This window comes from Schistocerca serialis, chromosome 3 (assembly GCF_023864345.2).
Source record: "Schistocerca serialis cubense isolate TAMUIC-IGC-003099 chromosome 3, iqSchSeri2.2, whole genome shotgun sequence".
Taxonomy (NCBI): domain Eukaryota; kingdom Metazoa; phylum Arthropoda; class Insecta; order Orthoptera; family Acrididae; genus Schistocerca; species Schistocerca serialis.
Genome location: NC_064640.1, coordinates 727,633,994 through 727,640,486, shown reverse-complemented (window position 1 = coordinate 727,640,486; position 6,493 = coordinate 727,633,994).

Genomic DNA, 6,493 nt, shown 5'->3' with positions numbered 1-6,493 from the left:
GAAATTACTCGAGATATTTTTGAATAAACTATCTACGTATTCCACTGAAAGGACACGGGGAAACAACGGAACTCTTAATCAGAGTTGATCGTGTTAGGACAGCAACCAGCCACAATATTACATCATGTATCACTTTTTGTTACAACAAAAAGTGATACATGATGTAAACACCTCCAAGAGTCCCTACCGTAAATCAGGAATATACAAACTCAAGTGTGATACATGCCCCAAATTCTACATTGGACAGACAGGCAGAAGTTTTGAAATTAGATATAAAGAACATATTGATGCCCTAAGACTTAGTAACTTGAACAACTTGTTACAACAAAAAGTGATACATGATGTAAACACCTCCAAGAGTCCCTACCGTAAATCAGGAATATACAAACTCAAGTGTGATACATGCCCCAAATTCTACATTGGACAGACAGGCAGAAGTTTTGAAATTAGATATAAAGAACATATTGATGCCCTAAGACTTAGTAACTTGAACAAATCAGCATTTGCAGCCCATATTGCTGAAGAAAACCATTCAGTAGGTAACATTGAGGACAACTTAAAGATTTTACATCTAACAGAAAAAGGGGCCACTATGAATATACACTCCTGGAAATGGAAAAAAAACACATTGACACCGGTGTGTCAGACCCACCATACTTGCTCCGGACACTGCGAGAGGGCTGTACAAGCAATGATCACACGCACGGCACAGCGGACACACCAGGAACCGCGGTGTTGGCCGTCGAATGGCGCTAGCTGCGCAGCATTTGTGCACCGCCGCCGTCAGTGTCAGCCAGTTTGCCGTGGCATACGGAGCTCCATCGCAGTCTTTAACACTGGTAGCATGCCGCGACAGCGTGGACGTGAACCGTACGTGCAGTTGACGGACTTTGAGCGAGGGCATATAGTGGGCATGCGGGAGGCCGGGTGGACGTACTGCCGAATTGCTCAACACGTGGGGCGTGAGGTCTCCACAGTACATCGATGTTGTCACCAGTGGTCGGCGGAAGGTGAACGTGCTCGTCGACCTGGGACCGGACCGCAGCGACGCACGGATGCACGCCAAGACCGTAGGATCCTACGCAGTGCCGTAGGGGACCGCACCGCCACTTCCCAGCAAATTAGGGACACTGTTGCTCCTGGGGTATCGGCGAGGACCATTCGCAACCGTCTCCATGAAGCTGGGCTACGGTCCCGCACACCGTTAGGCCGTCTTCCGCTCACGCCCCAACATCGTGCAGCCCGCCTCCAGTGGTGTCGCGACAGGCGTGAATGGAGGGACGAATGGAGACGTGTCGTCTTCAGCGATGAGAGTCGCTTCTGCCTTGGTGCCAATGATGGTCGTATGCGTGTTTGGCGCCGTGCAGGTGAGCGCCACAATCAGGACTGCATATGACCGAGGCACACAGGGCCAACACCCGGCATCATGGTGTGGGGAGCGATCTCCTACACTGGCCGTACACCACTGGTGATCGTCGAGGGGACACTGAATAGTGCACGGTACATCCAAACCGTCATCGAACCCATCGTTCTACCATTCCTAGACCGGCAAGGAAACTTGCTGTTCCAACAGGACAATGCACGTCCGCATGTATCCCATGCCACCCAAGGAGCTCTAGAAGGTGTAAGTCAACTAGCCTGGCCAGCAAGATCTCCGGATCTGTCCCCCATTGAGCATGTTTGGGACTGGATGAAGCGTCGTCTCACGCGGTCTGCACATCCAGCACGAACTCTGGTCCAACTGAGGTGCCAGGTGGAAATGGCATGGCAAGCCGTTCCACAGGACTACATCCAGCATCTCTACGATCGTCTCCATGGGAGAATAGCAGCCTGCATTGCTGCGAAAGGTGGATATACACTGTACTAGTGCCGACATTGTGCATGCTCTGTTGCCTGTGTCTATGTGCCTGTGGTTCTGTCAGTGTGATCATGTGATGTATCTGACCCCAGGAATGTGTCAATAAAGTTTCCCCTTCCTGGGACAATGAATTCAAGGTGTTCTTATTTCAATTTCCAGGAGTGTATTAGAAGAATTAGAAATACATACACACAAAAACAGCACCCCAGACTATATCCTTAACGAACAAACAGAGTTGGCTAACGCCCCTTTCCTGAAAAATTTCCAAAAATTACTTTCCAGCCTCCAAAGCAAAAAAATAATATTAATACACCTGTCTGCAGATCAAGTAGAAAATTTATTGTTACTATAATTCTCATGCTGCCAAATGTAATAAAATAATGCACTATTTTACCTATACAGCTCTAAATATATATAAAACACTTTATAATTAAATTAGCAATAACAGATTTATACAAATATATTAAAAAAAATCTATCTCTCTACTCTAATGTAAAAGACATTACAGTTTTGTAAAAGAATATATGATCCTCTCCAAACATGGGACATCATCGTCAAAAGTTACGATATATCGTAGCATCTGTGACACCCATATGTTTGTAAGCTCTTTGTATGCACCACAACATGTGGTGCGTGGTTGGAATGAACTCAGTGACAAATTTAAAGTGTACAGTGAGAACTATTACGTGTGCAACAACGAGGATGCAGTGGGAATGCATTTACATCGATTGGATGAACGTTATAGAAACAATCACTCGAAACCGACGTTTCACGTAAGTCACATGCAACAAAAATCTGCAACGCAACCATCTGTGTGTGGCGTGTTTGTAATTGTGTTTTATTTATATTTTAGGACAATTAATCTGTAAAAAAACACACCAAATGTAGAAAGAAAGCGTGTAAACCGTCTGATGATGAATCGCAACGATTCGAAACCGGTAACGGTTTCCTTTGAATAAAGGAACTCAAAGTAAATTTGTGGCTGGTTGCTGTCCTAACACGATCAACATTTGTCTCCAAAAACAGCCACGGTCTCCAATATGTCATCATATGACAAAATTGTCTTAATCAGAGTGATTGGACTTGGATTTTAAGTTCGCTCTTCCGAAATAGCAATACCGTGTTATAGTTGTCCGCCAACTCATTTCCAATTAGAATCAATCGACCATGATGTTGTGTCAATGGGTGAGAATGAAATTACGGTCCTCAGAGTAGGTCAGTTGTTGATAGTCAGTTGGTTAACTCGGTCGAGTAATAGACGTACTTTACTCAAGTTTACATAGTCTTTGGAGGGACAATTTCTTTCGTTGTCTCATACAAGATCAGGTGCTCATTCTTGTTACCGGAAGGACTGAGTGGAAAGAATTTAACATTTCGAATTTACTGACTCACATGTCAGTTGGCGGTAATGAGTGACTCAGTGTATGACAGACGCAAGGCACTGTCACCAACTTATGGAGAGGGTTGGGTAGGGGTGGAGCTGTTGGAAAGCGTTCCGCACCCTGACTCTCATTTGACACCAGTTCTTGGACGAGAAGGAGGCCAGAGGAGACAGCAAGGCGGCAGTTATAAATATTCGGCTGCTTATTCTTTTGGTAAGTGTAACACATAAGAAATTATTGAGTGCAAGTTAGTTGTCATGTGTACAAAAAGGTTCGCAGAAAACTTGAAGCTGAAGTGATAGCATGACTGTTTCTATTGAGTTATTAGATTCTAGGCCGTATGGTTTCTAAACAGAAAGCAATAGAATTTATGTAGAATACAGTGTATACAAGTAAAACTTTTTGGCGTATTGTTTTTGTACTCATTAACCTGCCACGCATGATGTTCAAGTTTCGTCAGTGTGGGGCTATAGAGTTGCAGTTTATTACACAGGACGTTTATCGAATTGCATTTTAGGAAATGTTCGGAAATGTCAATATGAAATAACTTTTTTAAAAGCGATCATACATTTGGCTAATAATTTCCCACTTCTACGTATCGGATGGTCGATGGGCCAATTCTGTTTTCCAAAGACAAATAAAGAAGTATGTCAGACTATAGAAACGAAAGAACATACATTCTCATACTGTTTTATAAAGATATTGACATTGAAATGAAATCAACTCTTAGTCATCTATGAAGGATATGCGAAATTATAACTTTCTTTGTTACATGGTGAAGATGGTGTGAGGCTTCCGTTGGCTGTAAATTATTCTTGCTGAGTAGACTCGCCTCTTGATCCCTTATCTTCAAATTTATCGTTAAGTACAATAAAGTATTAACACAAAACCCTTTTTGTTACGCAGGTCTGAAAGCAAATGGATATTGAAAGAAAATACTTCTGCTTAAAATATTCATTTCTTTGTGCGAATTCTTAAGCCTTAGAGTGTAACATATATTACGAATCACAAGCACACTGACACAGTGAGTGAAACACTCGTCTGCGCAGGATATATCCGAAAGCTAGACCTGTGATGATGAATGTCAATGTGGAAAAAGTGAATTAACAGTTATTTTTTCTAGCATTTCATCCTTGTACATGATACGATCAGCTTCAGCATATCGGCAAGCAGAAATCACAACAGCGCTCTGACTGGAATGTTGATCACATATTTATCACGAGTAAATAACAGAGGCTTGTTTTTTAATTAATAACTCGTGGATTTCAAACTGAGTGGCAGTGTTTAATTAACACGACGTTTCGACGAATGTAATGCTGACCATTTTCAGCGAAGTTTCGAAATATGGTAGGTGTGTGGCCAGTTTTGAAAACCGGTAGCAACCTCTGATCCCTCCCGAATCTGTAATCCCATCTCCCGTATTTCGTGATAATACATATGAACTGCCCTTGTTTCAACTTTTCGATTTACTGTGTCAATCCCATCTGGTAAGGATTCCACAGGAAAGCGTAGTGTAAGCAGTCTCTTTAGTAGGCTTGTGGCATCTTCTAAGGGTTCAACCAGTAAAAGTCTTTGGTTTGCCTTCCCTGAAACATTTCATGTGTGTTGGTTCCATCTTAAGTTTATTCAGGTGGTAACCACTCGGTATTTAGTTGAATCTACAACCTTTAAATTTGAATTAATTAGAGTGCATCAGAAATTTATCGGAATTTTCGAAATTCATGTGAAGGACTCCACACTTTCTATTTTTTATGATCAATTGACACTTATAGCACCGTCTAGATACGTATTGTAAATCATTCAGCAATTCGCTTACATCTTCTGGTGATTGTCCTTTGCGGTAAACGAGAGCTACATGTGCAGCCAACCTAAGAGGGCTGCTCAGATGCTCCCCTGAATCTTTTATATAAATTAGAAACAGTAGAGAGCTTATAACACTTCCAGTATGACTGGATGACTTCGTCAGTTACTACGAACTGTGACGTCTCTGACAAGAAATCACGAATCCAGTCGCATACCTGAGACGGTACCTCATGAACACGCTATTTCATCAGAAGCCACTTGTGTTGAACATTTAGAATACTAGAAATGTGGAATCAGTATGAGATCTTTTAACCATAGCACTCATTACTTCGTGTAGATAAATAGCTATTTGTGTGTCTCGTGAACTATAATTTCTGAATTCGTGGTGACTGTGGGTCATGTGAGAGTTTTCTACCAACTGTTTCATATTGTTCAAACACAGTGTCTGTTCCAAAATCCTACTGCATATCGATGTCAGTGATATAAGTCTATAATTCAATGGATTACGTCTATTTTCTATCCTGTATATTGGTATAATATGCACAAGTTTCTAGTCTTCATGTAAGCAATCTTTCGTCGAGCGAGTGATTATACTGTATATGACTGCTAAATACGGTGCTGTGAGGGCTATTGTTTTTCAGCCTCTGATCGGTCGTGAAATTAAAACCACAGTGAAAATTCTTTGTACAGATGTGTGGCGGTGTGTCTCTCGTATACCCCTGTCTCACTTCACGTCACATGTTTTAGTTCCAAGTGCACAATAACCACTTAAAATGCATAGAAAACTGTGCTTCTCGCCAAGTGTGAAATCCTGCTGAGGGTTTCGCCTGAATTCATGCAACCCACGTAACGTTAAATGTCATCCGTTTGCGTTCTCTGTCGCATACTGCCGATACAGGAAAGACACTCCAGCATCGTTTTTCGTGTGAAGTGTCTGATCACCCATAATACATCCCGCACTTGCTTCTCTCTGATTTCTTCTCTTCGCTCACACAAGCCGCTGGCTATGACAGCAGCTTGTCACAGGCAACGAGCTGGAGACAATCGTAAGGATATGGCGGAAATCACAGGCAGCTGCCTTCTATGACGAATGAATTGGACAGTTGTTAGCATACTACGAAAAATGTCTAAATGGGAGTGGTTGCAAAGTAGAGAAGTAGCTGGAAGGGTAGCTAAGTGTTGAGAAACGAAAAAGCCCTCATATTTGATGAACATACTCCGAAAGAAACGTAAGTGGTGTAGTTGACAGATGTGAAAACGCATTGGGCCTCCATAGCAGATTTCTGCCAAAAAAAGTCGTAGGACTTATCCTAGAAAATTTCTCGAGTGTGTAGGACCAGTACCAAATAGAACGAATAAAGGACTTTGGACATATACAAAAAGAGCAACATGAAGGGTCACATGTTTGTTTGATTCACAGAAAAGCGTTACAGAATTTCAAAAGAAACTG